This window comes from Arvicanthis niloticus, chromosome 30, assembly GCF_011762505.2.
Source record: "Arvicanthis niloticus isolate mArvNil1 chromosome 30, mArvNil1.pat.X, whole genome shotgun sequence".
NCBI lineage: Eukaryota > Metazoa > Chordata > Mammalia > Rodentia > Muridae > Arvicanthis > Arvicanthis niloticus.
In genome coordinates this window covers 14894485-14912838 of record NC_133438.1, presented here as the reverse complement: position 1 = coordinate 14912838, position 18354 = coordinate 14894485, and the positions used below count along the sequence as shown (strand labels likewise).

Here is an 18354-nt window from a genome sequence, read left to right as displayed (position 1 = left end):
TAATAATATGTAAATTATATCCCAGTTTAAAAACATTGAGCCCGTGGCTCACATTACCAATGCAAAATAAGAAGAAAGTTCAGTAGGGATTTGAAATAGTGGTAGAATAAAACAATATTAGTAAGTACTATTATTTGCCAAAAATGAGAGAAAAATAATTAGTTTGGGATCATTAAGCTCATATCTGAAATGAAATGGAGATTGAAAATGGATGATATTGAGAAAGTTAGAGCCCCAACTGAGGGAATTTGTCAAGAATAACATAAAGATTTTGCCAACAATAACAGAGCCAGGTGAAAATGACAGATTCCAAGGTTTCAAAGCCAGTCTCTAAAAAGGAAGTATGTTAGGATGCAAAGATGGCAAAGCACTTGTACACGCATCAGGCTCTGTGTTTACATCCTAGCGTATATGTAAAGGTCAGGAAGGACAGTGTGCACCTCTAATCCTGACACGGGAGGCAGAGACAGGTACGTTCCTGAGCTCGTTGACTCCATATTCGGTGACTCCAAAAATCAGGTGAGGAGAGGCTGAGGAAGACAGCAGACATTGGCCTCTGATAGACCTATAGCTTCCATATGCATCCTCGTACTCATGCACACAGAGGTACATATGCACATGCACCCATACAAATACCTTTATACAGATTAATATGTATGTACTTCCTTGCACATGTACACACACACGTATATTATAAATATACCACAATACATCTTTAAAAGTAAAAATGTGCCTTCTTATAGAAAAAATATATCTGACAGTTTCTTAGGGGAGATTAGCTTTTATTTCTATTTGAAAAAAAATATTTTAAGCGAAACCATAACTTTTTGAATTAAGCAGATTCTGTAATTTATTGAATAATGTAAAAGCAACCATATCAGAGTTGATGACCTGTCACGTAAATACAGCAGCTTGTTTACAGAATGTTGTCTATACCAACTCGCCCTTCAGAAAATGGAATTAAACAAAGTAGTAATATGATTTAATAAGAAGACTTGGGCCAAGTGTGGTGGCACCCGCCTTTAATCCCAGCACTGTGGAGGTAAATAGAGCTCCGATTTGAGAGGGCAACCTAGTCTTCAGGCAGGTCCAGGTCATCCAGTCCGTGTAAAGTTTCCTCTGGTGAACCATTCCTTTATAGAAAATTAAAATCTGAGTTGTGATTTATGGAATCTGTTTGATGTGGAAACAGAATCGTGGTTGTGACTGATGTTGACAAAATAAGACCTGCTGACATAACTGAGTAAACAAAATTTGCTTATATCAATTAATGACCTGAGTGCTTTTCCTTTACTTTGACTCATTCCTTACTGGTAGGATCAGTCTTTTTGATATGTGTGTTCTGGTTCAATGTGACAGAAAAGTAACTTTGTAGTATCAGAATGTCATCCAACTATATTTTTATATCTATTGTAAATAATGATGAACAGTGGTCAATACATACTTTTATATTCCTTTAAAAAAGAGATTTGTAAGCAAAAATTTTTTAAAATATATTTAAAATGTCCAAATTAGAACTTCCTTTTTGGGGTGCTTAGATGAGCTAAGAGGGAGCAAATTTTATCCACATCTATTGTTAAAGAACTACAAAAGCAGACACATGAGAAAAGAGTTTTGGAAGATCCTAGGCAACAGCAAGTACAGGATGCATATCCCTGAGAGAGACAAACACAAGAAGAGCCCCAATGTTATCAGGTTGTTGCTTGGAGGTAACTTTGGGGATATTATGTTTTATTGGTACATTAATAATAAAATGTGTTATTCATGCATGTATTATCAGAATCAAACTTCATATTGGAAAAGCAAGGAAAAAACTCATATTAATATGTTACTTGGATATATGAAGGTAAATAAGAACCAAAGATACACACAACTCCCAGAAAATCTGGACCACCTTCTTTACTTAGTCTTAATTACACTTTTTCACCTAAAACTCAAAGTCATTAAGTCTATTTTCCTTTTAGCATCACAAATGTCTGAAGACCAAAGACTGTGCTTTCTCTATTGTTTTTTCCCCACCAGAATCTTCCTGGTATATAATACTGCATGGAAAAAGTGAGGTGTGAAAACAAAGAGGTTGTACCCCTAGAGGCACTGCAGTTGTGGCTGCTGAATCCTGTGTTTGTCAGTAGGTGGCAGAGAAGAGAGAGGCCATGTCTACCTGTGTGAGACTTGTGAACTTCTGAATGATTTAGTAGGAGTCTAATATTCCCGAAAAATGCAAGCCTGAGACAACCACCAGTCCAGCACCTTGTAGGCCTAGAAGGCAGACTGTGCCTGAGATAACCCCTGACCAGTACCATAATTCATGAATAGGGCATAGCACTCCCAAAACCATTCCTGAAATGACCCCAGGCACCCAGAGACCTTGGGGTCCACTAAGAAGACCAAGTAAGTGGTGGAGGAATGGAAGAAAAAGAGAAGCAGAAGAATGTGGGCACAATGAAGACAGACAGAACTAAAGACTCGAGGGTAGTGAGGAATAGCCTCATGTTAGTAGCCAGTGAAGCCACATGAGACCAGGATGGGGTCCTGGCCTGAGCTGTCATTGAGAGCCACATTTGGGTTCACGGACCTGTAGCAGCAGGTCCACCAAAGGTCTGTTACCACCAAAGGTCTGGGCTGCTTTTGGGGGACATATTGATGTCTGAGGGCTATACAGAATTGGCCCACCCTTCACCAAGGCATCGTAGGAGAGCTGACCCTGGGGACATGAGAGCAGGAGAGCTGACACTGTCTCTAGCTAGCTGCAGTACTCTGAATAGAGGCCTTCCTGCACATTGCAGGAGTAGCAGGTAAGCTGCCCTGAGGATATGAGTGTGGGTAAGTTGGCTCTACCACTCCCCCTGCTTACACCTCAACACCTAGGGTTGGCAGGAGACCTGCCTCTGAGGACATGAATGCAGGATAGCCTGCCCTGCCTTATGTCTGCTGTGCAGTGGCATCAGCAAGGAAGAGATCCCCCCTCCCTTTTGCCCCCATCACTGGTGGCAGGCAGGGAGTTGGCTCCAACTGGGTCATGAGATCATGAGTGTAGGGAGCCGCGGCGAGCAGTGACAACATTCGCCATTACAAGATGGCGCTGGCATCCGGTGCTCCCACAAGTAAACAACTAAACTGCGCAGGTGCAAGAGGCGAAAGCGCGCCGAGTCACTACCCATCCCGGGGCGTAATATGGGGTGATGAGTGAACAGCCAATCAGAAGTGAACACGCCACTCTAGGGTGCATATAAGCAGTGCCTTTTTTCGGGCTTGGGGTCTTCCGCTTCAGCTGATACAAGAATAAAGCCTCGTTGTAGTAACTACCCGAACACTGCCTCCTGTGTCTCTCTTGAGGGCGAGGGGACTCGGAAGGGGCGCAGAACACATGAGAGCTGGCACTACCTCCTTACCTGCATCAGTACTTGAGAAAGCAGGCATTGCACCTCACCTAGGCAGCACAGGAGAGCTGACCCTGATGGCAGAGGCATCATATACGTCATTCCTGAGAGTATGAGTGTGGGAGAGCTGGCCCCACAACTTGTCTGCTGTGCAGCAGCATGGGAGGGATGCCCTACCCAACCCTCACCCCTTGCAGAAGAGCTGGCCTTGGGTTCGTGAGAGCAGGAGAGCTGACCCTGTCCCTCACCTACAGCCACACTTGGGAGAGCAGGCTCTGCCCTTGCCTGCCAGCAGGGTAGAGATGGTTCTGGTTGCTGGGGTTGCAGATGAACCTCAGCCCTGAGGGTGATGAGATGGCAGGCTGACCAAACTTGTGGAGAGCCACACCGACACTGCGCGCCCTAAAGATGGCACCTGTTGGATGCGCCAGAGCAGTACAACTCCTGGCTGGGCAGAGAGATAGGAGGACTTAGCAATCGCCTGACCTGACGTTGCTAGGCCCAAGCCTATGGCTTGCAGTGGCGTGATGTGGCGTGCTGGGACATCATTTCAGGGATATAAGGCTCACCCGAGGAGGAGGAGGAGGAGGAGGAGGAGGAGGAGGAGGAGGAGGAGGAGGAGGAGGAGAAGGAAGAGGAGGAGGAGGGAGCCATCAGATCGCCCCGGGGCTCACCCATTTCTTTCAAGGCCTGAGTAAATTGCTGTTGGAAGGAACAGTTGTGCGTGTCTTTCTTCCCGCTGGTCGGGAGCTCTGCGCGTCACAATTGGTGGCCCGTATGGGGAACCTGTCTCGTTAAAGAGCGGGTTCGAGGATAGAGTTCCAGAACCTTCAAGCAATCAGGGCAAGCGCTTGGTAAGTGACCGGTAAGTGTGGTCCAATTCCTTTTTCAAGCTCTCGGAAGGAGACGATTAAGGTTCGCAGTGAAGCGGCAGCAGTAAGAGAAAGGGAAAGGGAAAGTATAAGTTCCCAGTTTTGGGCCGAGTATGGAAACTTTGGTGTATATGTATTTCTGCTTGGCAGCTTTGTGTATGTGTGTCTGTGTATGTGTGTGTGTGTGTTGGTGAGAGAGAGAGAAAGAGAGAGAGAGGGAGAGAGAGAATCTTGACACAGGCAGCATACCAAATATAGTATGATTTAAAGTCTAATTCAGGCCAGGGATTATTTTAAGTCCAATTTACATAACACTGGGTTTTAATTGTGTCACAGGAAAAAAGAAGTGCATTTACAATAATACCAACTTTCCTCCTTTTAAGATGGCACATATTTAAACACTTAGAAGAATTTATATCAGGATGTTTGGGTTGAAAAAAGGGGCAGGGATTTCAGAAAACCTATAAAACAAGTCAACGTGAAAACATGTTAATTTGATCTACCATGTCCTCTGAAAGCCTAGTTGCATTGTTAATTTTTAGAAACAGTTTTTCTGAAAAGTTTGAGTAGAGAGTGAATACCCCTGAAGTATCTGTATAGTTTAGTTTTCAGCTCATTTAAAAAGGTAAATTTTTAAAGGTGCAGGGACATAGTTTTCTGAATAGATTTTGAAGAAATGTAACTATTCTTTGAGAATTACTGGAGTTACTAACATACTCTAGTACAGCTTATAATGTTCCTCTTATAAAAGCAAAGGAAATTGAAAATAACTTGAATCTGTATCAAGAATCATATTTTCCTATTAAAAGTGGCAATTTCATGATAGCTGCAGATGTCTCTACTTTGTTCTAAGTCATGAGGTGATTTGATTTCCTTTATAGCAGTTGGATTTTGAAGATGCAATGAGAATTTTTTGATAATGTAGTACAAGAAAAAAAAAGCACCAGCAACCTATGATAAGACTGCCTTTTTGTGCACTACTGAACTGGTTAAGCCAATGTGATCTTCTGTGGTGAGCTCTTAAGAAATAGGTGTCTTTGATGGAAACTTGGTAGGCCTTTAACAGCAGTGGTGCTAATGAGCACTGCTGTAATAAAGTCACCATTATTTTTTTGAAACATCTGAACATTTTCAAAAGGCTTATGAGGGCATTATTTTGAGCATCTATTTTGAGGTGATGTTTTAAAATAGCTAACATCAAGTCAAATTGTAAATTAGTTTTAAATATATTGCCTTAAGGACCTACTACTAAAGAATGTGCCACCAAACTTTTGGGTAATAGTTGAAATATCCTTGTCGGGGGCGGGAAATCAATGTTGACTTAAACATTTTAATTTTCAATCCAACCTTTCTCTTTCACTTTTTTTTAATTCCATTGTTGTTCATCTATGAACTCAAGCTTTGGAATCAAAGAATTGATTTAGTGCAGGAAACTGAGTGGTTTGTGTGTTACTTCAATCCCTTATGATAATATCTCTCTAGCAGCTAACTTGTCTAAAGCTCTGTCTCAACAGCCAGCAGGCAATTGGTCCCAAGGGTTTGACTCCCCGATGCAAGACCATCATTAATTCTACCCGAGTTGATATGTCACTGGCATCCGGACTATCCTTGTGGATCCTTCAAGCAGTTTATCATTTGAAGGAATGGGCGAGAATAGGGGTGCTGGCTTTTGTCCTAATGGCAACCAGTGCGTTGTGTTTGCTCTGCATATGCTGTATGGTGAGAGCCAGACGTAGGGATATGGCCTTGGTAGTCTGAGCTCTCAATGCCCTTGATGAAGGAGTGTCACCACAGGCGTGGTTGGCCGGTGTTAAGCTTTAAACATTCCCAGTATTTGTCGGAACAGCCCTTGCACCCCTAGGACTTTTGAGGTCCATTGCACAGGGAAGGGTGTTCCGATACATTTGGTGCCACAGCTCTTGCACACTGGAGGGTTTAACCCATTGCACCCAGGAGAATGTGGTACTTATTTTTTGCTTGCCAGTTCTTGATCGCTGGACTCCTAACGAAGAGTCTTGCTTGATCGTACTGTGTCTGCAACAAAATAAAAAAGGGGGAACTGTGGAGAGCCATACCGACACCGTGCGCCCTAAAGATGGCGCTTGTCGGATGCACCAGAGCAGTACAACTCCTGGCTGGGCGGAGAGATGGGAGGACTTAGCAATCGCCTGACCTGACGTTGCTAGGCCCGAGCCTATGGCTTGCAGTGGCGTGATGTGGCGTGCTGGGACGTCATTTCAGGGATATAAGGCTCACCCGAGGAGGAGGAGGAGGAGGAGGAGGAGGAGGAGGAGGAGGAGGAGGAGGAGGAGGAGGAGGGAGCCATCAGATCGCCCCGGGGCTCACCCATTTCTTTCAAGGCCTGAGTAAATTGCTGTTGGAAGGAACAGTTGTGCGTGTCTTTCTTCCTGCTGGTCAGGAGCTTGGCACGTCACACAAACTCAGATACTTCTTGGGCCCAGATCCAGAGGTTTGAATTGGACTAAAACAACAACTACCTCATCAATGAACTGTTGGAGTATATGAAGGTGGTGGTCCTACAGCTCCAAAACTATAGGATTTTCATGATACAGGACAAGAACAGGATATCTGAGAGAAGTCTCAGAAAGGATCCTATCCTGATAGTATAGTAGAAGCCAGAGGCCTAGTACAAGACTGAGTTATTACAATGAGCGTTTGCAAGCAAAGACGTGTTGACAAAGGGAAATACTGTGGGACACACTGTGACACACTACAGCCACAATGAAGTTTTTCCCCTCTGTTTGGGGGAGGTTGTAAGAGTGGGTTTGAGGGGTGTGAGTGGGATGGGGTTGCATGAGGTGAAATTCACAAAGAAACAATGAAATTGTAAAAAAAATTCAACAACAATCACTGCCATCATCATCATCATCAACAACAACAGCAACCACCACCCAAGGATGTTAAGTTATAACCAGAATATTACAAAAGGTTTCAGGGAGAAAGAGTAACAGGCTCGCTCAAGAGCCGACATGACTATTTCCACAAATGCACTGGCACTTTGCAGAGGTATAATTGTTGAAATGGTCATTTTCTGTTACCTAAATTGTCTAATTGTAAATATTGTAAAAAATAAAATGAATGCCCTTTTTTAAAGCAAATACTGCTCATTTAATTTTCCATACAAACGCATACTAATGCATTCTGAATTTCTAGCTTTTTATCAGATTTTTTTGATATCTAAAACAATTTTTAGATTTAAATGTATTTCAAACATATTCTTCCCCTCCTCCAAGTCCTCCAGGGCCTCTCCTCCTCCCTACCCACCAACTTTCAGTTCTTTCTTAAATAAACAAAAGTGAATAAAACAATATCCCTCAAAACAAGAAAAAATAACACCCAAACTTAAAAAACCAAAACAAAATACAAAACAAACAAACAAGCAAAAAAAAAAGAAAATCCACACCAAATTGTAACCAAATAAAGCCACAGACATAAGAAGTTAACTGCTCCTGAACACGAGTCTTGCCCTGCAAGGGTTGATCTGCGCAGGGTCACTCCACTGGAGAAAATGGATTTTCCCTCTAGCCAAAGATATAAATGACAGTTTAGTCGTTAACCTTTTCCCTAGTGGCTAGTTTTTCATTCATTCACTCATTCATTCATTCATTCATTCATAAAACAACAACAACAAAAAAACCAAAATAAAAGGCAATTTTCATGTTAAAGGCAGGTCTAGAATGCAGAGTCCAGTGACTGTGAAGTCGAAGAGACAACAAAAAGAAATGGAAAGAAAGTCATTTTGGTTAGTTAATGAAAGAACAGGTCAGAGAAAGTGTGTTGCATATTCTTCAGAATCTACTGACTTCAGCCGAGAAGTGACTTGCACACAGTGACAGGATAATTTCCCAAGGATTCCAGTGTGACTCACAACCAGGGAACCAACAGAATAATTCCCAGTGTTACACAGGACTGGAAATTGTCTTCATTCCTAGAAGCAGGTATGTAAAGACTCTATATTGCAAAGTGCATTGGGGTAGAATTCTCAGAAGGGTGCCAAATAAGTGGGGGTAGGGACATGGTGATTAGCTGCTATTCTTATGACCTCCTATCTACTGTACTGGTGAAAGAGGAACCCCCTCCACCCACCCCAAACACTGATGTCTGATATTAGGCAGATGATGTTAGCAGTGGTATACTGGTCACTGGATGCCATGGAAGATGAGAGAAATGTGTCTTGAGGATAAAAAGATTCCAAGGCACAGTAGATGCAGGCTTCGCTGTTTCAGGAAGGCTGGTGGGGTGTCTATTAGTTCCCGAGTCAGGTTGTGATTGGCTATTTTGAATGATTTTGTGTGTTGACAATGAGGTAAGATGTATTAAGTTGAAGACAGGGTGGATACAGCTGTTTGTGCTGTCAGGGAAACTCAATTTTTTCACTAGTAGTAGTTTGGCTAATGAGAAATGACTGCTTGGTCATTGGTCATTGGGGCACTGAATGAGGCTCAGAGGCAGAGCTTGAAAATACAGATTTTACACTATATACAAATACCCAAGGAGAGCAAAATCTTAATTAACTATCTTATAACTTACATATTACCAGTTACATTCCAGAACAAGGCTACCACAATTTCAAGAAACGTAGAGACGAGAAAAGACAATTGTATACAACCCACAATATTTATTACAGATCAAAGTGAAAATTTTACCATAAAGTTCAGGAAAACCTTGTAGGGGGAGGAGCTGATAAAGAAAATTTGGTTTCCTAATTGTTTCTTGATTGGGTCAATAAGGATGGCAGAAGCCAATAACTGGGTGAAGAGAAAGAGGTGGGTTTTCCAGGTCCCAGGAACAAGAGGAGGGGTTGCAGCGAGATTAGGGAGTTTGGAAGAGGCTGTGGAGCAGATAGGAGTGGCAGACATACAGGTCTCTTGGGGCATCGAATGTTTGTAGCCTCTGTTGGCAGCGGAGGCTAAGGAGGATGAGGCAGGATATTCTTTGCCCAGCCATTGAGTTATTCGGCCTTCCATGACATAAGGGCAGGAGGAGGAGAAAGCAGGGCTAAATCGCAGTACCTGGCAAGGAGACCAGGCAAGGAGCAAGTGTGCTTTTTAAAATTACACACAACAACACCTGAGTTAACTAAGAGAAAAAGAAATGAACCCAGAAAGGATAGCAATGACAAGATCTGTGGTAATGTATTTCGTACTCTTCCAAATCCAACCTATGTGTTTATGAAGGTAGAACATGGCATGAAATGATGAGTAAGATAGAATATGACGTGAAGTGTGATCAACTGAGATGAAAAATACACTACATGAGATTAAAGACCATTAGTAAACACACAGACAATGGTGGAAGTGAGCTACAAGAAGACAGAGAGGAAACAAAGTGATTTCAAAGTTCATCAGGGGTCAGTGCTCAGCAGTATAATATGTAGTAACTTAAAGTGAAGCAGCTAACATTTTAGAAGAAAGAAGTGAAGGAGGAGGTGTTAGAAATATCAACATGACCCACCAAATTTAACAAAAGCTATAAATACAAAGATTCAGAAAGTTCAATAAAAATCATTCAAAATATGTCCAAACACATCATAATTCAACAGCAAAACAACAACAACAACAAAACCAAAGAAACTCTAATAACCGTCAGAGAAGAAATAACACTACAAAGAACAGTTAAGAGTAACAGTAGACTCTTCTTGATCCAAATGGGGTGGAGCACTGGCATCAAAGCTCAGAAAATGAATATGGTCAACCCACAATTTGTAAGTCAGCAAAACTGGGTTTCAAATGCCAAAGTAAAATAAAGCTCTTTTCTGACCAAAAAAAAAAAAAAAAAAAAAAAAAAAAAAAAAAAAAATCTAAAAGAATTCCTTGCCAGCAGACATGTGCACCAAGAATTGTAAAAGACACTTGCTTGGGCGGATTGAAAGTGTCATTGGAAGGAAACTTGGATTTAATCTAAGCAATGGAAAGCTCCTAAAAGCACAAACAGAAGATGGATATTGTGTTATTAAATGCACTTTTCATTACCTTTAAAGATAGAGACTGTGTGAAGCAAACATAGCAGCTGTGACATATAAAGCATTTATAGGTTAAAATATGTGACAGGATGTGAGCATTAAATACAAGAGAAAGGAAAGGAGTGGAATGCGGACTTCCTATTATATGGTCTTTGGGTAATGTACAAGCTTAAATCTGGTATCAGAACCTGCCAGTGTTGGCACGTGCCTGAAACACAAGCACTTGGTAGCCTGAGGAAGGTCAACAGTTCCAGGACTCTCGGGCTACATAGATGATATTAAAGATAAAACTAGAGCCTGTTGAGAGGGTTCAGCAGATGAAGTGGCTTGTACAAAGCCTGTTGACCTGAGACTGAGAGTCTTCACCCACATGATGGAAGAGAAGGGATTACTACAGGTTGTCATCTTACCTCTACCAGGTGTCATGGAATACTGTTCCTCTTTCTCCTCCCCCCCTTTTCCTCTTCTTTTCCTTCTCTCTCCCTCTCCCACACCCCCTCTTCCATACACACAAAATAAAAATATAACTAATATTGCTGCAGAAATTATTTAATCCAGTCCTGGGGTTTCTACCCTGCCTATGATCATTTAGTTCGTGGATAGAGACAGACACAACTTTTATATTTGCAATTAGCTTTAAACAGCACAAGAGCTGGGCTGCCTGCCATCTGGGGGTTAGAATCTACATTCCTGTCGACAATCCCGTTATTACTTACTTGGCTTCATCTGAATTGTTCTTAACTCTAGTTGACCAGCCCTCAGGGCCATGTTCTCTTGAACTCTAACCCAGGGAAGCTTCTTCCTCCTCCTGCACTTTTTTCTTTGTGGTCCTCCTCTTGCTCCAAGCCCAGGAAACCCAAACCCCATTTATGTCTCTTCTGCCCAGTTATTGGCTGTTAACATCTTTATTTACCGATCAGAAATAATTTGCGGGCAAGGTCTACCTGTGGATTCTATTGTTTCTTGGACACCCAGGTCAGGTCATGGGGACCACACATAGCATTACAATAGATAACAAAAGACCAAACGTCAACATAAAATATTAAAACATATATTGGTTAATGTTGCATTGCCACTGTCATATATATATATATATATATATATATATATATATATATATATATGTGTGTGTGTGTGTATACATAAATGTGTATGTATATGTGTATATAAAAATTGTAAATAATGCACACACTCATATGTGTATATGTGTATATATATGTATATATGATCATACAATGTATTTATATATGCAAGATCTTATATATACACAATCATATATACAATAAATACACAATAAATAATAGTAAGAAAATAGATTAAAATATAATTCAATATATGTAAACAGAAGAATGGAATTTGAAATGGGACACTTGGAAAGTGAGTAGTTTGTATGATGACTGAAAAACCATCATACAGGTGATGCATACCTGTATTTGTAGCAATCTGATAAGTGGCAGCAGAAGGATCAAGAGTTCAAGACTAGTCTTAGCAATACAAAGATGTCAAGTCCAGCTGAAGTAACAGAAGGCTTTCTCTCAAAAACAACAACAAAACCAAACAACCGAACAACAAAAGAAAGATAAGAAGAAACAGGGGTAGTATTTAACTTTTCAAATGAAACAACATAAAAATGTATACATGATATGAAGCACCAATTATTTCTGAGAGGTCTTGACAGTGTTTAGGACCTAGGCCAGATATTTCCAAATCCTTGGTTTCCTATTAAAGAAAAAAAAAAATCAAAGCTCATACAGAATGGAAATCAAGAAAAAAACCTTTTTTTAAATCAAGGTGATGGTACAGATGAGAACTATTCTGTCAAGATGACAACAGGCCACATGGATGAAGGGATCGAGGAACACAATTACTGTCTTCCTAAATGGAGCTCAAGAGATAGAGAAGTTTGAGAGCCAAGGGGAGCAGTGTAAGTGGCTTTTTGTGTCAACTGACAAGTCACATTTCTACTTCTCTATTGTGAATGTTCCTCCTCATAGCGCATGGGGCATGTACCTACCCAGTTATGAACAGGAATAAGATGGTAAACAGTAGATTCTCTGTTCACTGAGTAAAGCACCCAGAAGCAGTCTAGGCCAGATCACACTCTCAACCCTTGGACAATGTATTTAGAATAAATTTAGTTAAAATATCTAAATTAGGCAGTCATAAAGAGAAGGAGAAATCTAGTTCTTCATTTGGAGTTGATGTCTGTGCAGCTGGATTCAGGTAGGTTGCTACCAGGTTGTAGATTCCTTGTGTGGTGTGGGGTGTGTGTGCAGAGTATGTGAAGATAAGAGTCATATACTGCCAAATGTATATTATTGTAAGAGATTTGTGGACATCATTCAAACCACGTGGAATCTGAAGTTGCCGAAGTTTTTCTTACCTTTATTATTTCAAGAAGGATAATTACCCTGAAAAGTATTATGATGGGTCTACAAGCTTTGTAGTTTAGTGCCTTCAAAGACTTTCTAGGCCAGGAAATGTGGAGATTGACAGATTTCTCTATAAAAGATATTCCTTATCCTCAATCTCAAATCAAGAAGAAATGGGTAGTCTGAATGTCCCTATTATCTCTTATGTATGAAAGTTTTATTAATAAATTCCACAAGTTAACCTGTGGCTAACTTGCTTACTTCCTATACTTCCTATAAAAATATTTAAGAGAAAATAATATCAAACACAATAAGCCTTTACAAAACTAAAGTATTTTCTAATTTGTTTTATGTGGTCATTTAAAAAAAATGATACCAAGACTGGTCTCAGAAAAAATGCCCCCCCCCCGCCCCCGCCAAAAAAAAAAAACCCAAAGAACTGTCCTAAAACAAATTATGGGTTAACATTCTTCATGTACTTATACAGAAACATTCCAAGCATATTATAGAAAACTGAGCCCCAAATATTTTAAATATATAATGAATAGTAGCCAAAGGGGTTATCATAGAAGCAATGGGTCGCTTCTAATCAAGACCATCTTTGGACCCGGCTAGCCAACGGCCTGTGAGCATCATGCCTAAGTTTTATTGTGACGACTGTGGTACATATTTTACCCATGATTCTCCGTCTGTGAGGAAGACACACTGCAGTGGTTGGAAACACAAAGAGAATGTGAAAGACTATTACCAGAAATGGATGGAAGAGCAAGCCCAGAGCCTGACTGACAAAACAACGGCTGCATTTCTACAAGGAAAGATCCCTCTGGCTCCTTTCTCTGCTCCTCCGCCTGCAGGGGCCATGATCTCACCTACCCCCAGTCTCCCGGGACCTCCTCGGCCTGGCATGATGCCTGCACCCCACATGGGAGGCCCTCCCGTGATGCCAATGATGGGCCCCCCTCCTCCTGGGATGATGCCTGTGGGACCAGATCCTGGGATGAGACCACTACTGATAAGACCTCCCACCCGACCTATGATGGTGCCCACGCGGCCTGGCATGACCCGGCCAGACAGATAAGAGCAGAAGCACTCTTTATCATTTTGTATTTCTTGTTCTGTTTCACCAGGAGATCTTGGTGCTGAGCCTGAGTGTTTACTAGATGCATGGCAAGGGACTTCCTAACACAAAGAATACTTTTGGAGGGAGAAGTGATACAAAAGGGGCCGTTTTCAACTTACATTGTGAAACGTGAAAATAAAATGGTCAGCTGTTTTAGTTTAAAAAAAAAGACCTTCTTTATAGATTAGACAAAAAAAATAAATAAAAATAAATAAATAAAATAACATGCTTCAAAGTTAACCCAATGAACTCAGAAAAGGCACAATTATGATTTTGCTTCTGCCACTTAGAAAATTACTATAATTTTTATGACCCCAGCCTTTCATTTAATAAGCAAAGAGCTTTAAGAAAGATTCACACCTTCTACGGTAGTAGGTTTATGTGACTTTTTCAAAAAGTCATCAGTGTGATATATTTTTTGAGAATTTCCCCCATCTACTCTACCTTCTCAAACCTAATGTATCACTTTCTGTTTCAGTCTCTTTAGCCATTTGGTTACCATGACCACCCCTCTTTCTGTGTCCCTGTACTTATTCTCTGACTCTGTGAGTAGTCCAAATGAAAAACATATAGCTGAAAATTCAAAGGTAACCTTGATGAATGAGATAAAAACCACACCAACTGTCTTTCTGTGTCTACACACACATGCACACACAGGAAAGGCTCCCCTCTTCTAACTCGACTTTACCATGGGACAGAATGTCCCTGAGAATTTGTTCACCTTGATCTCTGTCTACTGCATCCTAGAGACTCTCATGCATCTGAGGTGGAGCAAGGTCTAGATGCAGCTCTTTGTAGTCACACCAGTCAAGAAACTAGACAATGTCTAGTTCTGATTCTGATTTGTGATAGTAAATGGTGTATTTTTGGATGAAAACATGCCAGTAACTCTAGTTGTCTGAACTAGCAGCGTACAAACATATGCCTGGCACGCATGTAGAAATATTTGTGCAGAAAAGCTAGTGTTCACTATTTAATGCTTCAGATGTGTCCTAAGTTAATAGAGCACCTGGTAGGATTACGTGTGCAGGTTATGAGATTTCATCCTTACATTGATTTTTTTATTATACAAAGATGCCTTTTAGACTGTCAACATCAAACACAACTGGTTTATTCCTAACCGAATATGGAAGAGTGTGGACTCAGAATATGACCTCAGACTACCCAAAATGACAGGTCTTGCTGTGGAGGAAGTTGCATGAATTTTTGCGGTCACAGAATAAAAGTCATAAACCCACTCTTTTAGCAAGTACGTTGTTGGGGTGTCCTGTAGGTGAGTGGCATCAGACTGGGGAGACGTATGATTCTGGTGTAACTATCGTCACAGCTGCAGTGTAGGCGGAAACAAGTGACCAGCTAAGTGTAGCAGTAAGTTCCAAAAGGTTTGTGAGTTTTATTTGTCTATGAATTTAAGCCTCTGAAGTATATTGAATTACCTATATCCATGGTCTGTGAAGTTTATTATTCCATAGTTTACCCTTCTTGTATTACAATATCCTGTGGCAAGATATTCAAAATGATTACTGAGATTTGCTGATTGACTCTCATGTGCATAATGTCTGCTTTACTGAATCATCTTCAGAACTTCAGAACCTAGTATCAGAACCTTCTTAAAGCACTGCTTAATCAAATTACAGTCTTTCTTGCAATTGCTACAATTTTCCACTCAACTACACAATGAATACTTTACCTACATTACTATTTTAATTTATTGTGCTCTGGATTAGGAAGGGAAATTAGTACTAAAAACTACTTCATTGTCAGTCACACACCGGCATGCTTCTATCCTCGCCTTTATCAACGAGCAAATAGGACATTGTTGGACTGAATGTCCTTAGATATATTTACAGACTGAAGATAGTACAGAAACATAATGAATGAAAAATTGTGCCGTAACTCAAAATCTTTAAAAATGGTCATTGCTATGATGTTGAACTAGACATGGTTTAAATATAGTATAGGCTTAGATTTTATAAAACCTACTTTTAGTAATAGTTCACAAATGCTTTGACCCAGGTCTAGCCCACTGGCCAAAGGTAGGGGAAAAATGATGGTAAATAGGACAAGGGGATATGAACCTGTTTACAAGTAGCTTTTTGAGGTGATTGCAATCTCCATTTGTCGGGATACCAACAGTCCAGTTCAGTAGTGTCAGGATACCAAACGTGAATCAGCAATGGTGACACAATCCAGCATAAACAGCCAGACCTTTGCCAAATCAGCACGAGACAGCTGGAGAGACCAGGACCAGCCTAGATACCAGGAGGAGTTCTCTGGTGTGTCTCTCCCAATGAAGCTAACATCAGTCAGAATGAAAATGAGAGACCAATGAAGTGTTGCAAAGCTAGCTATACAAGCACACCGTCACTGTCCACTGAGTCCTATTTCTACTGTCTCCAAACACTATGTGTCCTCCCACGGGTCTTGCCTCAGCAAAACACCAAGCACGTCTGCATCATGTGACACTACCAGAAGCTTCCACTTCAATACAGTCACAAGAAGTTCATGTGTTAAATTATGAACATAAGAACCATTATGAAGTACTACAGTTGAAAATTTAGTGACTTTGGTGTTCACAGGTGGGACATAGGGTGATAACTCCAACTATGAACTTATCAATGGATTAGTTTGTCAATGTAATTAGCACTCTCATAATTTATTCACATCCCATCAGCACTGCCAGCTATGGTCCAAGCTTTCAACACATGAGCATTTACCTGGGCTAGTACATATCATACCCATTGTATTTCATGACTTGCCTCCACAGGCTCATGTCCATCTCACAATTCAAAATGCACTTAGCCGATCTGCATAGGTACCTACCATGTTGTAAGCATTTTTCCTAGCCTATTTCCAACATGTGAATTCTTCTCATACATGTTCCAAAGGTTTCTAAGCCTCATGCTAAGGTGTGAGCACAGCAACAACCTCAATTCTGGGTCCCAGTTTCCTGCGTTAGCTGCCCATTGCTGAAAGTGCCTTAAAAGTGACGATCAGCAGACTGGAAGAAGGATTTGATCTAGTTCCTAGATTCGGGGGCTTCAGTGCATGGCCTCTTGACTTCATTACTTTGAGCATGTGGTGAGACAGAACATCCTGTGCTTCTTTGTTTGTGTCTTGTTCTGACCATCCCTGTTTCACTTCCCACATTTGAAAATGATGAATGTAGAACTTGTAGTATTTTATAGTTAGATGATTAAATTATAATATTACCGTTTTTAATTTTAGAAAACAAGTATACTGTGAGCCATTACTGTTTTTAAAACCTTTAGCAGGCAGTCTGGGGAGATGGTTCTCTTGGTAAAGTGCTTGCTACTCAGATATGAGGGCTCGAGTTTGTTGCCCAGAACCAACATAAAGCAGGCCAGGCATGGTGTGGCATGCCTGCAATCTTAGTGCTGGAGACATAGAGACAGGTAATCTCTGTGGCTTTCTGGCAGGCCTGCCTAGCTGAGCCCTGGGTTCAGTGAAAGGCTGTGTCTCAAAGACCACAGTAGAGAATGAGTGAAGGATACACATGATGTTGCCCTCTGGCCTCCAGCTACAAGGGAACAACGTGCATTATATAAACACATCACATGTACTCCCTGACACATCACCCGTATTCCCCACTCCTCATGGACTTTTAGTTCATGTAAGACTCCTCAAATATTGATAGTCGTTCTCTTTATAGCTTTTTCTTAACGTGCAGTATATAAAAGAAAACTTCCTCATTCAGGTTTGATTTAGGAAGGTGTTTTAATTTTATTTAAATTAATTAATTAGCTAAGTAATTACTTTTGAGTGACACATATGATAGAAAATATCCTTAGCTAGGATATTTTGCCAACTCTGATGCTCTCTTGTAAGATGACTGGTACAAATTTACCAATTTCTTTATTATTCAAGGCAGCATATTGTCTTAGGTAAGTTTGCTTTTAACTTTAATAGTGTTTGTATTTTTAATAGTTTTAGGCACTATTGTGTCTGGAAGGCACGGTTTGGTAGGAGCCATCTACTACCTCTGGCTCTTCCAATCTTTCTGCCTCTTCTCCACATAGATCACTGAGATTTGAGGGAGAATTTTGGTAAAGACATCCCTTTTAGGCTTGAGTGCTCCAAAATCTCGCTCCCTGCACATTATCCTGTAGTGGTTCTTTGTGCTGATCACCATCTGCTGCAAACAAACCAACAACCAACCCCCCCAAAACAAAAAACAACCTTTCCTAAAAACAATACAAAACCAACAAAAAAAAAAAACAAAACAAAACAAAAAACAGCAAACCAAACAAAAAACCCTTCTTCCTGATGAAGATTAAAAGAGGCACTCACCTGTGGGTCTAGCAGAACGCCACCAGGAGTTCATTCTTTTGCTATGATCCTTTAGCAGAGTCACAGGATCAGGCTTTCCCTCAGGTGTTAGAAACTTAGCAGTGTCAGACATGGGCTCTGTCTCATGGAGTGGCCCTTACACCTAATAAAAAAGTGCCTGCTTACTCCCATTCAGGATGGATTCACTAGACTGCCATCAAGCCTGACCTTAGCATTTGTGTCTTGATGCTTTATAGAGTAAGTATTTGAAGGAAAAGACGAGATTTAACAGAACAGGAGTTAAAAAAACGCAGCCAAGGAAACATCAATATAATTT

General features: G+C 40.8%; 1 non-coding gene and 1 pseudogene across 1 annotated transcript; both read left to right on the top strand.

Annotated features, from left to right (window-relative positions):
* Window positions 1-2078: 2078 nt before the first annotated feature.
* LOC143441067 (small nucleolar RNA SNORA17) lies at window positions 2079-2210 on the top strand. The gene has a single exon (XR_013108313.1). It is a non-coding gene; the product is annotated as a small nucleolar RNA SNORA17 (small nucleolar RNA).
* An 11031-nt stretch (window positions 2211-13241) lies between these two features.
* LOC143440699 (U1 small nuclear ribonucleoprotein C pseudogene) lies at window positions 13242-13813 on the top strand (annotated as a pseudogene).
* Window positions 13814-18354: the final 4541 nt, after the last annotated feature.